The sequence below is a fragment of the Neodiprion lecontei genome, chromosome 1 (assembly GCF_021901455.1).
Source record: "Neodiprion lecontei isolate iyNeoLeco1 chromosome 1, iyNeoLeco1.1, whole genome shotgun sequence".
Lineage (NCBI taxonomy): Eukaryota > Metazoa > Arthropoda > Insecta > Hymenoptera > Diprionidae > Neodiprion > Neodiprion lecontei.
Window position 1 is genome coordinate 21,308,812 of NC_060260.1, and position 23,146 is coordinate 21,331,957.

Consider the following 23,146-nt stretch of genomic DNA (forward strand, 5'->3'; position numbering starts at 1 on the left):
TTAATTGGTTTAGGAACAAGTGGTTAGTTCGGTTAACCTTAAGGGCATGCCTTAGTCAATTTCGACATTGTCGTATATATCTCGAATTATCCAAGTCCACTTATCTCGAACGCAAAAAAGGGCATAACAGCGTCATTTTACATGCAATTCTGAAAAAAACTGTGCATCTTAGCTACGTGGACTCAAATAATTCGAGATACATACAAAATACTTTCCATATATACACAACGTCGAAATCGACTAGGTCACCCTCCCTTTAACGCAGTGTCCTGGTTTAGAGGCCTGAAAAGGTAATATTCGGCGATTTCTTTTTAAAGAAAAAAAAAAAACAAAATAACCAAGCTTCTTAAAATATCAAGTGTGTTTTAGTACATATTTGAATAGTACAAAAAAGTTTTTTATCATCGAATTGTTGCCAAATGGTGGAGTTATTAGCTGAGCATCGAAGCGCCTCGCCGCTATAGCACACACGCATAGTCGGTGATAATTCTCAGGGCCTTAAACCTTGAGTTTTAGTGAAACTCAACTTTTCATTCTTGGGTTGACTATAATTTAAAAACAAACCCTAAACATTGTATTTTTCGCGGTACTTTTCACTATGATACAAACCGATTCAATTACTAAAAGTACAAAGTAAATCAAGTATAATCGAAATCATTTGTTGTTAAAATTCTCATTTTTTCATAAAATAGTTTCTTTATTTTTGATAAAATCGTTTCTTATTGCATTATTGTATTCTTTTTATAACACTTTGGATGAAATTTTCCATAAATGTCGTATCAACTGTGTCAGAGTCTTTCGAGTTTTCTGAATTTATTTCGAATCATACAGTCAAAGAAAGCAGGACATGACAATTTTTTATACTCATCGTTTGAATGTAAAGTCAGGCAAATTTCAGATATATTCAGCCAGCCGTTTCCGAGATCACCGTAGAAGTTTGTCGGAACAGGCAGACAGACCGCCTGACCGACATTTCTCTAGAAACCTGTTTTTCGCGTACTAGAGGTCCGAAAACGTAAAGATTCATCGAAATTAGAAAAATTAGATTCACTTTTGACGGTGATCAATACTTTTCTTGCATCGAGAAAGGTAATTTAAAAATTTACCACAAAAAAGTTATGTTTTTCCATGAACTGTTTAATGCAATATAAGTTATATTTGTTATTCCATCAAATCGCATTAAATAGTTCATGGAAAAAAGGAAATCATTCGCACCTTAATTCATTTTTCTTGGTAAAATATGGTTTCTAATCGGCAAATATGTTGAGTTCCACAATGCCAATTTTTTTATACGTTCTCAAAACTCTGCCAAATACCTTGTAAAATTTACAGTGAAATCAAAGGTGTCACATTGAAAGAAAAAAATAAATTCGTATTTTTTCGCTGAAAATAGCCTTTTTGATGCCATCAAAAATATAACGTATATAGCATTAAATAGTTCTGAGAAAAAAAATAACTTTATAGTGCTGGGATTTCTTCTACCCGATTTCAATCTTCCATAATATACGGGCTAAAAAAAAAACATTCCCGAAACGAGTAACTTAAAAAATCTCAAAAACATTCACAGAGAGTACCTTTAAGTAATACTATTACGTAACCAATTATAGAACAAATTCGAGAGGATAAAAAAGAATGGCTGAATTGGTGGAGAACGCCTCATATTCCAAAATTATTCATTTCGTATAACGCAAATATATTTGTTTCAAAATTAAACCATGCAAGAGATAGTTGTTTATTTTCACGAAAGTTTTTGTACTATGGTTATTCAGACGAACCAGTCCATTTTTCATTCTATAGTAAACATATTGAAATAATATTGGGCAATCAATTCTGACCTTTGTAAATATCAGGTAGTATAACTTACTAAAAGTCAAGTTCCGGTGGTTTTTATCTCTGACTTAAAAAAAATAAAGAAAAAATAACAGTCGGAGGATTTAATTGCGTTCAAAAAAATTAATTCCGTCATAGTGAAATTAGAGACGTAAGGGGCATCATAGCCGTCGGCCATATTGGGACGGACTCCCACACCATAATGTTATGCTGGTGTGGCCACGATCAATATCGACAATATCTACATTGCCGACAGTTACTTTAAGGCGATATAAGTGCACACTACGTACAGGCAGGCTCGGGGCTAGGTAAAATGCTTCCTTAAATGTATTCAGAATATAAAATACTTAATGCTTTCAAAGATTTTATTCAAATTGCAGAGCCAGAACTGCTTTCCTTAATTCTATATAAAATGGAAAATGGAAAATATTTTTTGTAACGAATGATCAAATCCAATACACTTTTTGCTTGAAATTTTATTTTGTATGTACATTATTTTACTTTATAATCAACTGCAGTTTTTCATGAATCGTCATGTTTTGCCGTTAATGTATATCCTGCTCGGTCACAATATCCTTTGACCGTATGAAAAACATCGCGCAATTGGCGTAGGCAATGGTAGATGAGTATTATATTTTACAAAAAATTTTTAAAGACGGAAATCTATAGCTTTCAATATTCCTACTGGATCCAGCTGGTTGGCGTTATTGGAAAAATAATTGCTAGCCTGCATTCATACGCTATTTATTTACGAACTATTATTCAAAATTCTTCTATTTCTGTGGAAAGTGAGGCTACAGGCTGACTTTGATCTTCACTCGCAATTCAGTCAAGATGCGGTAGCAGGATATAAGGGAGAAGCTGCCTTAAGGTGCTCTTGTTAAATTTTGTACCGAGTTTAAAAACGTTACTGCTAACTCTGTCCCCAACTAGTAACCTTCCACCACTAACAGTCGACGACCAATTCATTGACCAAAGATGTACACTTGGGGACAATGAATCTGAGAAGCTAATTTTTTACACTAGACAGATATGTTGGCAACGCAGAGAAACCTGACATAACCCATGACCGTCGAATCTAACCTTAGAATACGGCGGGGGTAATGACTTGTTGGTTTGACACGTATTCTGAGGTTATATTCGACAGTCACGTTACGTTTATTGAGATTGAGTTTGTTTCGCGCTCGACCAACCATGGCGCTGTAGGTTTTTTCGTGTTGCCAACATAACTGTCTAGTGTTAAAAAATTAGCCGTCTCAGATTCATTGTCCTCGAGTGTACATGTTCGAGGAAGGCCGTACTGCCGACGATATAAGCAAATAATAGTTTACAGTTCTCTTCTTTCCAGAGTACTGAAATCGCTTTAAACTTTTCAAAATGACAGGTTTCGCAATAGTGATTGTACGTTTGTGGTTGTACGAACACGTTCGAAAAATTGAAAAAAAACAACGAAAAATACAACAGATTCTTAGTTAGATTGAGGTTATAATATCCGAATTCCATGTTTTCAGTATTTTCACATAAATTTTCTAAACTTGTATGAGTCGACGGACAAGCATAATTGCAAACACCATTACTCACTAAAGTTGGAAATGATTTTGATACTCTGGAGTAAAGAGAATTGTAAATATTATTCACTCACTTTGTCGGATGCCATCGTACCGATGAAACCTGATCTAACCGCATTGATTCAGGCCGGAATCAATGTGCGGCGCTCTGATCAACTGTATCCTGGCTTCTCTTTTATTGCTCCGTAGTCAAGATACTTATCAAATTACTATCTGTGCCAGAGGATTGACGCATTGGTGGATATACTCTTAAAGCTGAGAATTAAATGGAGATCTGGCCATTTTAATACGATTCATTTGATCATGATTATATTGGTCACAGAATTTAATGAAAGTCGTTAAATCCGTCCGAAAACAGGCATTTCGAAATTGGTTAAATGCATACATTTATCCATTTCAAATAGAAAATAAAACACACGTTCAGATGTATTTGAACTCGGAAATGCAAAGTGGCATATGTGTCAAATATATATGCGTTCAAAATAAAACCATTTCTGATATTACCAAGCGCTGCTGAGACAGTGCCAACTATTTTTGAGAGAATATATTATGATTATAGTTATATTCACAAGGCTTTTAACATAACGGTACATTAGTAAATTCGGTGAAAGCAATTGCGTTCGATGTTGCGGACCGCATTATGAGTAATATTGGGCGCGCACATAACGTTTCTACTCTACTGTTTTTATCCCTATGCTTGCCCACTTTGAAAGACGAACGGAAATTCAGATCTTTGCGTCACTGGTCGCGTTAATACGAAAACGACGTATAATTGGTAAGTTTCCTCCTAATATGGCCGTCGACTTCATTCCCCGTCCGCCCGTCAACGGCTTCACACCTCGAGCCTACAATTCAAGAGCACACTTCGTCCCTGAATTACTTTTTTTTTAGTACGCGTCCGTGTTTCGTAGCTTATAGCGCCGCCTCAGTGAAGTTACGATATTTGAGTCGGTGATTCAACACAATTTATTATTATCAACCGAGTCAACAAACAGGGAACAAAGACCAACTGGGAGTGGTGAACGCATTCCGAACTCTTTTAAGTAGCGTTTCCCACATATTTCGTTATAAATGACGTAATGCTTTGCGGGGTTCTTTACCAACCAGTCAATATACTTTTTGTCAATTTTCTCTTGCATGCCTTTGTACGTACGCTCAGTACAGAAACATTTAGTGATGCCTTTCAGTTGACTTGTTTTCAGCCTGAAACAAAATGCGACTTTGATTCTATACGAATGATATGAAAATACATCCCATTTCCTCACGTCAACTGCATCGCCAGTCATTGTCGAATAATTCGCATGGAATAGAACTCGTATTTTAGTTTGGACTGAAAGTGACACTTTCGCAAATCAAGATTTCCAACAATTCATCGTTCATTATTTTTTTTTTTTCGCATGTTTGAAATTTCGATATGTCAGCCATTTGAAATATTGACATTTTCAAGTTTTGACCCCAACCCAAATATTCCGGTGAAGGGTTCCGACGTAAACTATGCTGCGCCGACAGATAGGCAAACAAAGTTACATCTTACACGTTATAAGTATATCAGATGAGTAGATATTATATAGTCAATTGAATTTTTCATTGAGTCAACTTACCAATTTGTTTAAATGAAATATGTAGTTTACTGGGAAAGAGAACAAAATAATTCGCCACATCGGGCAAATTTGAATAAATCTTAGTTTCTCATCTCTTCTCAAAGCTCTACCGAATAGTGTACCTACTTTTGTATGGGAGTAGCTTTGTGTCTGCTCTATTCGACGCCGGCGCCAACGTTCTCGGCAAAACTAATCATTCGAACAATAGATAGCAGCTCTTTCTGGTATCATAAATTCTCTGTCGGCCTCTGAATGTGAGACGAAATTGGAGAAGAAAACAATACAATTGCCAATGAAGCACAGTTGAGTAAAGATTTATATGTATTAATATCGATATTCCGATGTAGTTTTACATAAATTTTGAAGGAATTTTTTGTGCTTTACATAAACTGGTAATTCATTCGATGCTCGTTTTTCAGAGGTCGATACCGGGGGAATCTATGATTCATCGAAAATCGCGCTTGATCATTTCAGTTTCCTAGCCTTAACTGCGAATGCGGATGATAGAAGCATAGCGTAAAACAAATGCAAACTACTCCGTTGAACGACTATGGTATTCGTGATTCCGACTGAAATATATTACGTATAAGATGCGTATTTTTGTCTTCAGAAAATCTCAGAGTATTGATAAGGGAATACATTGTTCTATCCGAAACCCAACAATGCACCATAAACACATATTTATTGCTTGAAATAAAGAATGAAAATTATATTTCACAAAGTAATACTCATTTTTTTTCTCTCCAAGACAATTTATATGATCTTGGATTCACTCCAAATCACCGGTCAAAAACGTTCACAGATCTTTCCTTGTAATTACCCCGGAGAGATTGATTTCCACTCATTAATAAATGTCGCATTTCTGTTATCGTATTGAAGAGACGTAAAATATAAGTTTATAGCAGCACCATGAACAGTCACCAAATATCACAGAGCATTTGACGCCTTCGTGATAAAATAAGTTACGAACTACTAATAACCACCGGTGAGTCAGGTATAAAAAATCCCTATGAATTTCATTGAGTGCTTGTTTTAGTATCGAATATTTCGTCCGTATTACAGTGTCAGTTAAATAATGCCCAATGAGGCGTTTGTTCAGTTCTCAATTGGCACGTAATTTGAAGCAAGAAATATAAACTAAGATTATTAATGTCATCAATCTTTGTCCTACTGATAGCCAAATCGATATTTCCGGAGTTCTTAGAGAACTGTACTTGATTTAACGTATTTGTTTTACGAAATACTAAAATGAATTACAAAATATTTAATCATTTCATTCAATCAAAATTTACAATTTTTCTTCAACGTCTTAATTCATCTAATTTATCAACACTCAATGTCATACGCTTCTTTTTTAGTTAACCACTTGGAGAATTAAGAAGAAAGATTTGAACTCGAAGTGCGTTCAGTTTTTTAGCTCTTTAAGTTTACCGTCGGGTGATTTGCTTTGAGACGAACAACATTCGCGCGTAGATCCTGTGGATGTTATTGGAAAATATCGACAGTATAATGCGAACTGAGATGGTTCAACTTGACAAAGGAAATATACCCATGGATTCTCCACCCGTGAAAATTATTCTGAAAACTACCGGTTGACGTAAACGTGGGCTGCTGCTAATGAGCACGTAGCTTTGCTAATTTGTAATTGATTACTATTCAAGTACGCCATCGTAAAACCGCCTCCATAATTACACCAATAACGTTGGTATATGGGCGATATTCTTTAGTAGCTACCTGCATTAGAGATGAAACTCATATTTTTCGTTTCATATAAGAGGAAATACTGCAGAATTTGGGTATATTCATATTTCAGATGTAAAAATAAAATTTCTATACAAACAGCTTAATTTAAACTAAATATCACAAGAGTAACGCTTGTGTTTAATCGACAAGGTTGTCTTTACACACACTTTGGTTCAATCACCTGTAGATATAATAATTAGCCGTGCATTATTTGTAATGTGGTAAAAATCAAGCATACGTATTGCGCGTTGCTGATGTCAATTCATTCCGCGGTCCAGTATAAATCTTGTAAATCGTGTCGTAATCCTAAATGAGGCTGACAAACCGGCGTTAAATCCAGTCACCAAATCGCTCATGTATACAATATCAGTAGAAGAGCGCAACGTTTTGTTTGAATGATTCGATGATGTGAAGCGAATGAGTAAATAGCTAAGCATATCTGAAATTTATCCAGGCACTTTTTCACCATCACAATCTCCACTACACGTCAAACAACATATAATTTACCATTTGCGGTCGTGTCGTTCGCTGTCGCGCTGCAGATCGCTTTTGTACACGCTAGGTCAACTCGATGCAGCGTCTTCTAAGGTGTAAAGGTACATCTTTCGCTTTCTCACTCTCTCCTTCAGAGTGTAGCATATATCATCATTACCCACCACTGCGTGTTACGCAGCAACAATATTAACAGCAACAATAATAATAATGATAACAAATTAATAACAACGATAAATCTAAAGCGAAACAGTTGAATGGATAAAGGGTGCCTATTTATTTCTGGCAATATGTTTATGAATGGCTCTTATATATATATATATATAAATGTATCTCTGAAGAGAACTAGACATATATATATATATATCTGAAGGGAACTATTTCCACGGTCAAGTATCGGGGCGGGGCAGGGGAGAAATCAGATGCACTCTGGGCGGAACACGCTTTATTTTTTTGGTTAAAACTCGACCGCTTCAACTCTCGACGCCTGAGGAATGGCAACGCAGTACGCACGGACTGGGCGACCAGTTGGCACTGCGCGCTTCGCGCTTTTACGGAAGCACCCCGGGCCTCGCCCCGTGTTGCAGCTCAGCCTTCCACGCCTCCTTCCACTTCTACAACCCCCGCACAGACTCCGACAACACGAGCTCTCCCTCGGCCGCGGATAGTGGGTGTCCCTACAGCCAGTAGGGACCTTACTGTTGCAGATAATATTCTTCGCCGGTCAAGATTTTCTACCTTATTTCTAAATACTATCGGTTTTGGCTTGTATGTTGTATTTCAATCGCGGAAGCCAAAGGACCGAGGAAAAACGTAACGAAGAAAATGGTATGTTTCGTCTTGATTTTAAGATTAACACCCCTTTGACTCTTTGAAGCACACAATTTTCCTCGCAGTCAAATTCCTTGAAACTGGGCATATAACGGTTCGCGACGTTGCTGATTTGAACATAGGAGTCAGATCTGAGATATCTTCAAAATTCAAAATAGCAGATTTAATACGGTGGGCTGAAAGTGTGAAAGTGATCGGCATGGCTCGAAAATAATCCACACTTGGGAGTTCCTTGGGACACCAAATACAACCACAAGAACCCCCGAGTAGCAAATTTCAAGCAAATCGGATCAATTTTTATATTTTCAGTTCACCATATTGGATTCGGCATTTTGAATTTTGAAATTCCGAAGTCGGATTCGTTTTTAGCAACCCCAAAAAAAAAGGATTATAGGGGTACACTTTTTTATTCCCCATAACCTTCCCAAAATTGCATTTATTCTGTAGGTACAATCAGGCATTTTCATCACTTTGTTTATTTATGGCGGTCACTATATTCGCGGAATCATCATAATTCCTCTCAAAACATCAATGTTGACGTTTAAGAAGTCCAATTATGCAAAAAAAAAAAAAAAATTACCATGGTGTGACAAAAACTGATCGTAAATCTTGAATAATCAATTTAAAAAAGGTGTCTCATACATGAGACTCTGTGCCGCAAGTGGTTAAGGGAGCTTTCCAGTGTGACAGCCCGAAAAATCGCTGTTTTTCGCGATTTTTTTTTTTAAAGAAAAAATAATCTAATCGGTCTGGTTTTTTTTTTTGTATATTAATTGGATATTGAAGAATACAAAACAATTTTTTAAAGATCGATTTATTTATTAATTAATATCTATAAAAATGATGAAACAATTGTTGCAGAAAATGCACTTGGATGTGGTGTCCACGTTGGGGGTCACAATTTTGATCTGAAACAAAAAACACAAAAAGATTATTGATCGGTATATAATTGGCTTTCGTGCTATGGAGGCTTTTTCCTTTTTTTTTTTTTTTTGCAAAAATGGCGCCGGTTTGAACAAAAAGTATCGATTTTCGCATTTTTTTTTGCAGTTTTTTTTACAAAAAAATAGGAAGATGTCAAAAAAAAAAAAAAAGCTTCCATAGCACGATAAACAATGACGTTAAGAATATTGTGTAAAAAATTCAACTCGATAGCTTTAAAACTCTGCCCTCCAAGTTGGACACCGTTTTGAAAAATGCTGTTTCGAGAAAAACGCGTTCAAAGTTTCAAGTGAGGAAATTTTAGGTAAATCGTTTACTTACGGTCAATCAGCGATGCCAGGTCCACACGATATCCCTTCTGCTTCTTCGAAAAGATCGTGCTCAATGGATTGTTCAGTCCGACGAGCTGTCCTCGCCTCTTTGCTATCCAGGGACGCCCGGCGGTTTGCTTGGGTGATGCGCGCATTCTTGTACTTAGCGGCGAAATCTGCGGCGCTCGGCCCTATCGTGCATCCCATCGTCTCCAAAATTTTTAAAATTGGGTCGTAACCTTCATTGAAGGTGCACACAGCACACTGCGTAGCGATTTCTACTATCTGCTTGCCGCAGAATACGTGCTTTGGAGCTAGTTGCCACACACAGTGATTGATTGATTTTCAAGAATTTAGCACGCCATCCGCTTTTTTTTTGAAAATTGAGTGCGACAAAAAAATAAGTCGCGCGACTAATTTACGGCTAATTAACGGCAAATTATGCAATAGTCCGAATTCACATTTTCGACAATTGGTGAGCCAAGTTCATGTACGTGCAGGTAGGAACGAGACAATAGAAATAACGGTCGCACGGGCAGACGGCCGACGCGGCAGCTGTAGCGCTCCGTTGCCTTCTTCCAAAAAATGCTGTACAGTAACCAAAATAATCTGAATTTCGGCATGAAAATTTCAGGGAATATTCGGAAGAGTGTATACTATTCGATAAAGCAAAAAAAAAAAATCGATTTTTTGAAAATTTCACACTGGAAAGCTCCCTTAAGAACAGCTACAGGCAAAGGTCAGAGGTAAACGGGGAGACGGAGAAAAAAACATGAGCAATCAACGAAAGAAACGAATAATTTCGCCTTCCACTCAATATACGTAGTATATTCCGTGACTAGTCATTTGTTGGACATAATACGCAATCTGTTAAGCGGGTGATCCTCTGCGATGGATTTCTTTTTCTGCCTCATAACGACTTTTATTCATCATTCTGACCGTATGTATCTTCAGAAGCTTCTGAATACTGAAATATTTACCTTTTGATTCTGTCGTGTATCTGAATTGGTAAACAAACTTTCCCGAAAATTTCAGATTTAAATATAGTCAGCTAATTTTTATTTCACTCTATTTTTCTCTAAACTAACCAAAAATAAACAAACTGAATCAAAATAGACAATTAAAATTGAAAAAATATTTCCCAAAGCGGATGTTAGTTTCTCTTCCCTCTTATTTTACATTTTTATTATTCTTTTCACTTTAATTGCTTAGTCTTCGCATATGCGAAATGCCAATCAAGCGTAAAACTAAACTTTCAGACAGAATTTATATCAATATGGTAATTTTTGGAACAGAATTTCACATTTCGTATCATAGTCAGCTCTATCAATCCAACGACTTGCAGTAGAAATTTGTTATTTTTTACAAACTTGAGATTTCGAAAAATTTTGAAAACTCAAAAAATAAAAAAAGTGAAGAATCTGCTATTTCATTCAAACGACCCACAATTTGAGTTTCTTATAATATGGCATAATAAAAAGTCAACAGTTGTCATCGGTTACCCGCCCCGTTCACGGTAAAATTAGTTGAAAGTTACAACAGACTTTGATATCTCGGATCTATCAAACTACCTACTCATAGAATTAAACCGGGCGGTAACGCTTCAAAGGTGATGAAAATTTTAGGTCTAAATAGTTCCTTCATAGCGTCCGCTTTCATTTTGCCAGCCGTTCTTTCCGTTACTTGTATTGATTAGTATTGGTGTGCTTTTTTCAGTAATTGCATGCAGAGCAAAAACCAGATTTCACAAAAAAAAAACCATAACTTTTCCTAAGAAGTAACCAATTGGAGTTACTATACCGAGTAACTAGGTTAAAACAGGTTTCTCTGCATATACCGTTACAAAAAACAATCAGTTTTGTGCCGTCGTTGCAAGGATTGGTATTACGTGTTTCCTCTTGTTCTTCATCGACTGCGTTTCTCAACGACAGTACAAAAACACTTGACAAACGTTTACGATATTCTTCACTATTGTATCGTACGTCGTGGTTCAATTGGTGACGGCAGGTCCATTATCTCACTAAATTGTTTGGCTTCATTCAAACCAATCCCTAATACGCGCATTGCCAAAAAAGAAAATCGGGTGTTTTCGTCGTAAGCCGTATGGATGTAAGGGCATGAAGGTATCGAAGTCAGTTCGCACGATGCACACAAATCTAGTATTTTAAATCTCAGCCCTGTGATGAATTCTGTTTTGAATTCCACAACCTCTCCGCACTGTTTACATTTAACGCATTTTGACAAAATATATAAAACTCTTGGAAAATTCAACATACGATAGACAATTTTCAGATCTTCCGGCATTTTAACGTTATTTACACTTTTCAATTTTTTGCACTCATACTAAGACCCTGCCCCGTCTCTTTTCGCATGATATGGATTTTAAAGGACAACTTTTTTCTTCGAATATAAAGCTGCTACCTAAACACCTACAGAGTACGGTAAACTCGAAATATGTTTCTATTCACTATATTTGTGCAATGGCATACACGTTTTTGTTAAGATGTTTGTGAGTTTACTACATGTATGCATCGCTCAAAAATATAGTCAAAGTAATATTACTGTGTAGCAAAGTCAAATTGTCATACTCGATCAGCGTCCCACCTTTTTTTTGCAGCTTTTTATTTATTAAACTACTTTTTTAGTAACAGCAGCCGAGTTTTTTGGTTCCACATGTTCCCTGAAATATTTCTAAGTCTAAGAAAAATGTAAAATTAATTTATATGTCGCGAAAATAGCATATTTAAAAAAATGATCGAAATTCGTACTTTACCACGAAAAAAAAGTTTTTTCTGCTAATCACTATGAAAATCTGAATGCTGATGTTCGTACAAACTTAAAAATTGCTTGTCGTTTTAGTTTGTCCGCCATGTTGGATTCGTCATTTTGACTTTGCGAATTTAGAGTTTACATTCGTAATCAGTGACCCTAAAAACCATCCAACATAAAGTTTTATCAAAATGAAACAAATTTTGGAATTACGTCCGCCATGTAGGATGCGCCATTTTGAATTTTTGAATTTCGAGTTCAAATTCGTAATCAGCGATCCCAAAAGCCCATGGCTGCACAATTTCAAGTAAATCGCATGTAAGGTAAAATGTATGCATGAAAGGGTTAACACGAAGTCATATGAGATCGCTGGCTAGATAATGCAGTTTTAAAGGTAGAAAATACGTATAACCTTCTTATCCAAGGGACTGGAAAAATAATGTACATTTTGTTTTTAAGACCATTTCCCTTGTCACCGCAAAGACGTTTCCTAAAAGATAAGTTCGTTAAAACATTCGAATGTTATCCAGAAACGTTTTTATAGAAGGTTTGCTTGATAATTGTCAGGTATATTTTAGGCCTTCAGATCTTTGAGTGTTTTATTATTTATTATACGTCAAGATATGAAATGACTACGTTTTAAATAGTAATCGATACGGTACATCGCTTTCGTGTTATCTATACTAAAATATGTAAACATATAATTTAGAGCAATGAATTGATAGTGGGGACTTTTTTAGAACTTCGTGTCGTTGCAACCTTTTTGCAGCTTCTCAACTGGGAACCAAACGACGAAGCATCAGTGGTTTACATGATTATGGGGTGTCCAAGCTACGAAAACGAACATTTTTCCAATCCCTGTTATGTAGATTGACCATTTTAGACCCTCCGTACCGAACAAAGCACACTGCGGAGCCACACTGGGTATCGAATATACTTTCAAACCGATTTACGGAACGGAGGCTGTACCGTGAATCCCTTCTAAAACGGGCCCTTCCACGCGGTCATCGTCTGCGCCAATATGTACACTTGGGGACAATGAATCTGAGACGGCTAAGTTTTTACACTGCATAGTTATGTTAGCAACACAGAGAAACTTAGAGCGCCATACTCGGCCGAGCGCGAAACTAACTCAATCTCAATAAACGTAACATAACCCATGACCGTCGAATCTAACCTTAGAATACCGCGGGGATAATGACTTTTTGGATTGACACGTCAATTCTAAAGTTAGATTCGACAGTCATGGGTTATGGTATGTTTATTGAGATCGAGTTTGTTTCGCGCTCGGCCGACTATGGCGCTGTAGGTTTCTCTGCGTTGCCAACATAACTGTCTAGTGTAAAAAATTAGCCGTCTCAGATTCATTGTCCCCAAGTGTACATGCACAAAGTTTTTCTGACAATGAGTCGAGCATAGTGGACAAATGCTTTCAGATAAAAGTTGTTCATGTGTTCGTATAGGCGGTGACCTCGTGGCTTAAAAAGGCCTGTTTCAAGAGATATACACGGTACAAGGATTTGGCTGACCATACCGTATAGATTCCACTCCTCTCCCGCCTGAAAGTAGAGTGAACAATTTATCCGTGTCGCTATAGTTATGCAAATAGCTACATGAGAAGATATACCCAAATACTGAATTTCTTTTCTTGGAGCCATTAAATACATTGTGAAAAATTATTCATTGCGAGACAATTTCCACATGGAAAGCCTGCGACCTTGAAGTCTTGAATTAATGTATTGATTTTATGTTTTTTACAGTTTGCAGAGCACTCAAGAATCTTATTTCACGAGTATAGAATATTTTTGTGATGACTGCTTCTTAATCTTGACGTATACATCAAAGATTTTGCAAAAATGGACTCATTAATTTTCTTGACAATATATCGACGACGTAAAAAAATGAGATTTTACATCCATCTATCTTACAATTAGTTCGTATAAGAAATAAAAACAGTGTAGTATTCTATAAATTATCCAGAATCGTTTAATTATTTACGACTTTATAAATAATTATTGTGTGACTTTGAACTTTATAATGAAACGTTTTGACCACTAATGATAGCTCTTGAAAGTGAGAAAATTGCATATTCGAATTCTAATCAATGTCGATATCTCAGATATCTAAATGCAAGTGTAATTTTGAGAGCCGGAAATATTTAGGAAAATCCAATGACAGTTAAACATTTTTCAAGAAATTATTACAAATTTTCCAAAAGTTTTTAATTTATTTTTAAGATTTTTGAAACCAATACCTGAAACGTCGCATTTGGTTTATCTGTAAAAAAAAATCCTTATCTGAGAGGCTCCATAGAAGTTGAACAACTGTTTAACGAGAAGCACTTTGGGCACAAATACATTTATTTTTATCGACGCTCAAGAAATGGATTAGAGAATCTGTCAACGTAATTTCCTGGACAGTTGAAACCGACGCCTTGATCTCAAGAACCGTGACAAAAATCCATTACCATTCTAAAAGCTTGACTATATAGAGCACCTACCTCTTTGAATCACAGTGCGAGGCTCATATCCAGCTACAAGCTACTCTGTAGAAGTAGTTGATTGAATTTCCACACGTCAGTACGTCGGGTTGCCGAAGAAGTTTCACACAGAAAGAGAATCATAATGACTTGAACGGCTGATTATTGCACTGTGAGACATCGTTATGTGACTCGTGACTCCAGTGGTCGAGGTCTAACTATGTTTTGATACACCGGTACCGCCACATAGACGCAATTTGTAGATGATGTATGTGAAGAGGTAATTGTGTACAGATTTGCGGACCTAGATCGAAAATAACATCTCGATTATTGCTGTACATCATCTGGATTGGTACTCTCTCGGGTCGCTGAAACCAAGGAGCTATGCGTCAACAAATCTCGGTGTGTGTTATGGATCGCCTTTAGATCCGCCCGCGTAAAGAAAGATTCATCGATCAAAAATTTCGCACAGCGCGTGAACTGGCCACCTGGGGCCGTCAACAAGAGATAGTAAAAATTTATAGAGGGAAAGCCAAGATATGTATAGTACTATTGATAAAAATGTTCTTAAGTTCAGTTCTGAACAGTCGAATCGTATTGCCGTTTGCGCAACATATGTCGTTTACATCAATAAGAAAAGCAAAGTTAAAATTTATGCCCTCCTGGTATATACGCTAGCTGAGAAACATACATATGCACTGTAAATCCGCGTGCAATCTCTGTGTATATACGACTGTCAGTGCCATTTATTGGGGTTTTTGTCCCCAATCGACATGTGTCCTTTCTGTATACCAAGTAGGGGAAGTGCGAGGTTGCCCCGGACAGAGGGTACCCCCAGCCACTTGAAGTATGCAACGCTTGAGCCAAAAACATAAACAAAGCGACACGTCTCAACGCGTCCATAGTGCGTACATACAAATTCAAGTCTCTACCAGCATCAGTGCTGACCGGGTAAAAAGGTGTTTGCGAAGTTTGTTATTGGTGAGATTTTTCGTGCGCGCTCATTTGATTTCAAAAAAGGTTTTTTATATAAAAAACATAAGTTCTACTACTAAACTTAATAATTGTATTATGGGCCATTACATATACTTTAAGTTCATAACAGTGTTTATTTGATTATGTTTATAATTAAATAGTTATTAAGAAAAATATGCAATAGAGTTTCGCGGGTAGCCCCGGACACAAGTCTGTCGGGTACCCCGGGACAGTCTAAATGTTTTAGATATAAGAAACCGACAGTTGAGCGTTGTTCGAGGAATCGATCGAAATATATTTCTATACTTATAGGACAAATATGCCGAAATTCAAAGGACGAACCAGTAATAGAGGCAAGTGTATCAAATGTGTCAAAGAAGGCAAGTTATCGGTAAGGCTAGCTGCTGAGAGGTAGGATGTGCCCAGAAGCTCTCTTCAGGACCGTGTAAAAGCACTGAACAGTGGCCAAGAGTTTATTCTGCAACCAAAGTTGGGCCGTTATGATCCCACATTTTCCGATACCTATGGAATGCAACTTTGCAGCCATGTCAAAGACCTCGATAATCGTCTAATGCCATTGACCAGATTTGAATTTTTGAAACTGGCATTTTAATTAGCAGAAAATCTGAAAATTCCTCATCGATTCAACAAATATAAGAGTATGGCAGGAAAAGACTTTTTCTACAATTTTAACAAGAAATATCTAGATGTTGTTGTAAGAACTCCTCAGTCGACGAGCATTGGGCGAGCTGTTGGATTCAATAAGCCACAAGTCGACTGTTAAAGAACCAAAAACGAAAGGAAATAAACAAGAAAAGAGAAAAAATGTTCAAACAAATAAAAGAAATGAACAAAAATCGAACCGAAATGAACTAAGACTGTCAACAAAACTCTCAAACTTGCTTCCATGAAGATCGTCATGAAGATACGGAATGCATCATGTGTGGGGAAACCTTCGATGAAGATTGGATTCAATGTCGAAAATGCAGCGATTGGGCTCACGAAGTGTGTGTCGACATTAAATCGTCGAATATCTATTGATATTGTGACGTTTGTAAGGCCAAAGAACGGTTGAATCGTCGTTAAAATGTGTGTCCGGGGCTACCCGCCGTTTATTCTATTGCTCGAAATTAGGTGGTAACGTTTTTCTATTATTATTATTTGCACAATTGAGCAAAGAAGCTATTGTTTTGTTAAAGTCATAAAAGAGACTATGAAGTTAATAAATGGTATAATATTGAACGTTTAAATCTGTTATTCATATGTTTTTGGTATGATTCATTTATGTGTCCGGGGCTACCCGCACTTCCCCTACCCGTTTCTGTGACGGTCGAGTAAGTCTGCGAATGCGCGTGCGCGGGATACTGAAAAGTCCACTTTTGAGTCCTAGTAGTTAAAAGTGGTCATTTCTTTACTGCGCGCATGCGTCGTCGCGAACAAACCTGACATTACCTGACCCTAACCTCAATTTCGTGCGTCGTGAAAAAAAGCTTAACTTACTCTTGCTTTATAAAGAATCGTGTGCAACAAGGAGGCAACGGTCTTTGCGCCTCGCGTATTTGCAATATTCGTCTTCGGCTCGCACAACTATACTTGCGTCAGCTCGTATGTGTGCTCACATACGACTCATATTGGAAACTTACGCTCGACCCTAAAATACAGAGTTTACCTCCTACACATAGTATACAGTATACTATTCTTTGCCTGCGAAGGTACTTACAAGCTCATCGTTGGCTAGCGTGTAATCTATTATACACTCAGAGGAAAAATATGAGGGTACGTACCATTTTTGATGGCAGTAAGGGTTACACAATCGATGAAATGGTATTCTATGCCTCATTTTCTGGAAGAGTTACCATATAGATCTTTATACCTAACGGTATGCTGTAATAAAATAAGAAGCAGACTGCAAATAAATACCAGGCAATATGGTGATTACTCTTACTAGTAAAAATTACATTTTCATTCGTAAATTGTCCTACCGACGCTTGTAAAATTTTACCGCATGCACCAGAAAGGTAGTTCCCTATCGGAACTAAATAGCTTAAAGTAAAATTCGAATACGGATTTCGTTCTAGTTGAGATGGCAAAGTTTAGTAGTCCTGACAATCGACAGCAGCCAGTGACAGAAGAAGGAAGAACGTCGGTAATACTGCCGCTACCTACGAAAGGCCTCTTACATGAAAAATTTCCATCATCTCCAACGAAATAAGCCAAACGACGACGGCCCATTCCGAGGAAAAAAAAAACAAAAATACTCAACGAATTTCATCAGAATCTGTACTGGCAGCGATGGTAGAAGTACTCGTGCCGAACAAAAACTATTTCAACATGTCGTAGTAGTTATTTATATAGCCAAACTTAGCATATTCTCTGATTCAACACTAGCTTTTATATGTTCAGAAATTTGATTAATGACAACCTAAATCTTCTTGGAACAGATCTTTTGAAGCCGGCCGTTTAACGTCGCTGCGCTAGTACCTAGTAATTTCGTTTGGTTAGGTGCCGCGGGTTTCAATCGTTTCTATGAACCACGGATCGAAGTATTTAATCAAAAAACATATGATAAACTTGGCAAGATAAAGAATGAATGTTTCAATATGTTAAATTAAATTATCTCGCTGTGTAAGCTAGAACAACGGTATCTCAGAATACTACAGTAAGTGCATACCTAGCTCTATAATACACAACTTATAGAATTTTCTGAGATACCCTTTTTCTACCCTGTACGGTGACATACACTGATACTATCCGGCTTGGAGAGTTACCCTTGTTTCATTAAGCCACCTCGATTTATTCAATTCATTATTACAACAGTTGTATTATTTTTACAATGCCAGGAGTTTATTTATTTCAAGACTCCATACATTACGTCTTACAATTAGTGAAATATAACGTGTTTTTTTCATGATTGATTGATTTTTTTTCTCTTCTGCGCTAAGACTAAACTAAATTTCAAATTCTCTTCTTAACTCAAATTTCATTCGGTGGCACAAAAAAAGAACCCTGATGACTTGTAGTCCTTTAAATTAGTTGGTCGATATATTTTCCGTGTCAAATATTTCAAATTAATGAACAATGAAATTTTTCTCCATTACTGTGCGATTTATCAAAAAATGTTACGAAAGCAAGTTTTTGTATCTTTTCAACATTTACAAAACAGGTATTTACGTAAATTTCGATATCAAATCCCTATGGAGATATTTGTATGAAAAAAAAAGTGAAAAGTGATTATTCATCCTATTTATTCATATGACGCCAAAACATTAATTATAAGAACAAAAAAGAAACAGAGAACTTATCTCATTGAAGAAATAAACTATCGATCAAAACTGAAATTAACCACTAGTATGCTCATTTGTCGGTCATATCTTTTCTTACACGTTTTTCGGGGACTATTTGCAGTACTAATTTGTGTCTGGCGGTACTTTTCCAGCGAGCAAATCGTCTGGCCTAACAATATTGGCCAGCCAGACTTTTCAATCACGTATCGGTAATTTGGAGAAAATACATGAGGATGAGTTAAGAAAAATTTCGTAAACTCCCACAGTCCAAACAACACAGCGTGCGATAATAATTCTCAAATCATCCGAAGTTATATTGTTGCTGCATCTATAATTATATAGCCGTAAGTGTATACACTGTGATATTAGAACTCAAGTAGATTTATGTGTACAACCCTGTATGCAGATATTACATATATATCTAATATTTACGAATCAAGTAGGCGCATGGAAGAATCTTTAAAAACAAATCATTTCATCTGAAGTCGCAATCAAAGATTCTACCGCAGTATCTAACAGAAGAAAGGTTTAGAAATTATTGCATTTCGATGAATATCAATCAATCAATCAATATGTAATAATAATGTCCATGAAAATATTGGACAACTTCGAATCATTTGTCTCAAACAAGTTCTACAAATATGGAAACAAAAAACGTCAAACAGGAGAAAGCCAAGAGTACTACTATAGAAAATAAAATACATTCAAGCAACATAAAGTAATTAAAACAAACAAACGGTATCCATAACAAGAAATACAGAGAAATAATTCATACAAGTACAGTGATAAAAATAAAAGTACAGAACTGTCAAGGAGAGGAAAGTATGGTACGAGTATAGAGACGTAGGTCAGATTACATACAAAAAATAAAAAATATATATAGATCTAAAAATAAAATAAAATTAAAATTAATTAAATCATATAAGAATAAAGTAGAAAAATATAACTACACAACTAAAAATTCAAATTGATCGTGTAAGGTTGATTTGTAACTTGCTGCGTTTATTCGAAGGTGGGATTTTAAACCTCTGGCCCTGTAAGTCTGCAGGAAAGGCTGCGCATATAAATCATTCTTTACACGCAAATCTAAAAGCCGAGTAGTCGTATCTCAAGATGTAGCAGGTGTCTGAAATCTTGAAAAAATGTAAATCCGTCTCGTATCCACAAGATTGAACGATTTGCAGAAGTTCGCCTGCAGTGAAACTCATGATTAGCCTAAACTTACCGTTACATTTTCCCTGTGAAAATGTTCTTTGTTGCGCATATAACAGGGAGGTTAATTGTTAAGAGATGTCTAAGGAGTCGATGTGAAATCGAAACCAGTTGAGAAACAAACTCACTCCAACTTGACGCGCACGATTCCACTCGTCTACAGCGCGGAGTTGAAGTTCCAAATTTGAAAATTTCAAAAGTGCCTAATTGCAAGTTATTTGATGGCGAAACTTGAAGTAAAGAAATGAAACTTTTATGAAACAACAAAGTTTTGATTAGTCGGAAAGGCGACGGCTCCAGGTTCCGATAGAGCAAAATTCCGAAAAATAAAGTTACAATAGAGCAATGTTCCGAAAATTAAAATGTACTCACACAGCGTAGTTACTCAACGAGTGGGTGTAAAAAATCAGAAAAAACCGAAAATCAGAATGAATAGATTCCGAACGTAAAAATATTAAAAAATCCAAAACAAAGAAAGACCAAAGTGGTGAAATTTCACCAAACCAGGCATTGACACGCCTAAAAATCTTCGATCATTCAGAATTTCGATGGTCTAGATTTTTAAATTTACTCATTGTCACACTTTCAGAACTTTGACTTGTCGGAGTTATGCCCTTTCGCCATTTCGTTCTTTTGGAACTTTGCACTTTCAGAACCTTGAGCGTCGTGTTTCGGACCATTTGAAACTTTGATGTTTCGTCAAAGTTTAGTTTTGTCATCAAAAAATTTGGAACTCGGAATTTCAACCCCGCACCTTACCTGCTTCATTCACTGCGGGTTAAAAATCCACGCCTGCGAAGCAGCGTAACCTCTTTTATTCATGTCGCTGCTTTCTTGTCACCTGCTTCGTAGTTATTGTTATTATCCTTATCCCAGTATCTGCGTTACTCTACGCTACGAAGATACACCATATGAGGGATTCTCCGTCAACTCGGCCACTTTTTTTTCAACCATCTCAGATCTGCCCCATAATTGGTTATATCAAAGTACTACTAAAAGTACCTTTAAGGATACCTATATGGATAAGGAATCCCTCATATACGAATTTCTGTTGCTAAATTTGATAAACCTCGCAGTACCTCATAATGAAATCTTCTTTCTGACAGCTTGGTTATCGCAATCGCAAAACAAGCCTATTCTTAATTTTCTTGCGATACGAATTCACATACATGTCATGATATTTTCAATGAACTAGAATCTGTTTCTAAAATCACTTAGTATACTAAAATTGGATATACTACAGATAATATTCGCTAGCTATCTTCTTTTTCCATCAACCGGAATACTACCACCGGGCACTGAGGGAGCCCTTGTAAAAAATGAGATCAAAATTATTCGTGCTCGTTCAAATTTCTTTCAATTTATCGACGCAGAAGCTTTTTAACTTTGACAATAAAATGTGTCGTTGATGCAAACCTAAAAATGAGTGAGTAATTCGATGAAGAATAGTGAAAATTAAATTTCAGTCATGTTCTCACTTTCTCAAACATGCAAATAATCTATGTGACTTCTCAAAGCATTTACCTTCGATTTGGTTGAATTCAAAGTTTAATGTCTATTAGAGATCGTACGAAACAGTTGAATGAGAAAGTGTCAGTACTGATTTCTGATAGTGTTCTTGCAATTTGTAAGGTTTGAAAACAGCACACAAATTCGCAGGTTCACAGTTTCTGATGATTTTGTTTAGTTTTTAATTATCTGAGCTCTGGTCTGACAATATTATTAATCGTGATATAGGTTCAGTTTCTGGATTTTTTAATTCTGTTATTCTGACAATATTAATATTTTAGTACAAGTTTAGTTTACAATTATCTGAATTCTGCTCTGACAATGTTAATGAATGTGATACAGGATCAGTTGCTGGTTATCCTAGTTCTGGTAATCTAACAATAGTAATAATTCTGGTACAGGTTCAGATTCTAGTTATCTTACTCTTGGTATTCTGCTTCATTCGTGATATTCTGAGTCTTGATTGTCTTCTCTAAAAATGTTTGGATCTGACCTGTAGAAAACAATAGTAAAGTACGTTTGGATTACATTTTGCCGTGTAAATGCCCTACAAGTTTTTTAAATGACTTTTAGACCTTTAATAATTGGATTTACTCACTACAATTTCCGAAATCATGGTCATCGTTGACTGAAAGCACTGTGGATGTTTTCCGCTGCACTGGCGCAGTGCCGAGTTTTGGTCAAGTTTTTGTGCGTACAAACTTTGCTGCAATAATCGTTTTTTTTTTACATACGTGTATTACAAATTATTTCAACAATAGATTATATACAGTCGACACAAAAGATGCGTGAATATTGCATTGACAGTTTGTTAGCCTGTTGAGACAAAAATGCCTGAACGTCATCCGGATCGAGAATCAGTGCTAATATCCGAGCCTTACCTGACGAACCAATCAGCTAACGAATACAATTTTTTCATACTGGAACTGAATACAACTGAACTTCAAGGCATTAGCATAAGGATTTTGTCCAAAAAATTCATCGAATTTCAACATTTTTTATTACGCGGGTATTCGAAAGATAAGGTTGAATTTTTTCACACAGTTAGTACAAGGATTTATGAGTTTTCTGTTTTTTTTTTTTTTTTTTTTTGTAACGAAAAATAATAATTAACAACGGACTTATTAGCAAAAACAAATGTTCGGCCGCAGTGTGGTCCAACGGTGTGGGTAAAATCTGAAAATATTTTCGCCTGACTGACTTGAAATTTGGACAGATCCTTAATTAAAACATTTTTCATAGAATGACCACATACTTTTTAAAACAAAAATTATGTTAGGGAAATGGTGACACGATGAAAAAAAGTATGATCTTGACCGTTTGTTACTAAAAAATGGATGAACATTTCTAAAATGATGCAATCATTCTACAGAAAATGGTATAATCCAAGACCTGTACAAATATCAAGTGAATCGGACGTATAGATTTTTCATTCCATATATCCAAAGTTGATCTTTCTACGTGGTATTCAGTCGTTTATGAAAATTGTTAGTTACCAAAAGCCAAAGAAAAACTAGAAATATCACTAAAACCCACGACTGGTTTGATTTCTCTTTGATTTTCCAAAATGCATCCTTAATTTACAAATTCAGATTTACTC

At 36.2% G+C, this 23,146-nt stretch overlaps 2 protein-coding genes across 4 annotated transcripts in view; one reads left to right on the forward strand and one right to left on the reverse strand.

Annotated features, from left to right (window-relative positions):
* LOC107222849 overlaps positions 1-7,762 on the reverse strand; it is a 59,397-nt gene extending 51,635 nt beyond the window's left edge. For all 3 annotated transcript variants that reach the window (XR_006902727.1, XM_046730789.1, XM_046730795.1), the window contains exon 1: positions 7,250-7,762. The gene's annotated coding sequence lies outside the window, so the exon portion shown is untranslated. The remainder of the gene's footprint in view (positions 1-7,249) is intronic.
* Positions 1-23,146, forward strand: part of LOC107222848 (midasin) — a 124,436-nt gene that overhangs the window by 74,667 nt on the left and 26,623 nt on the right. The window lies entirely within an intron of this gene.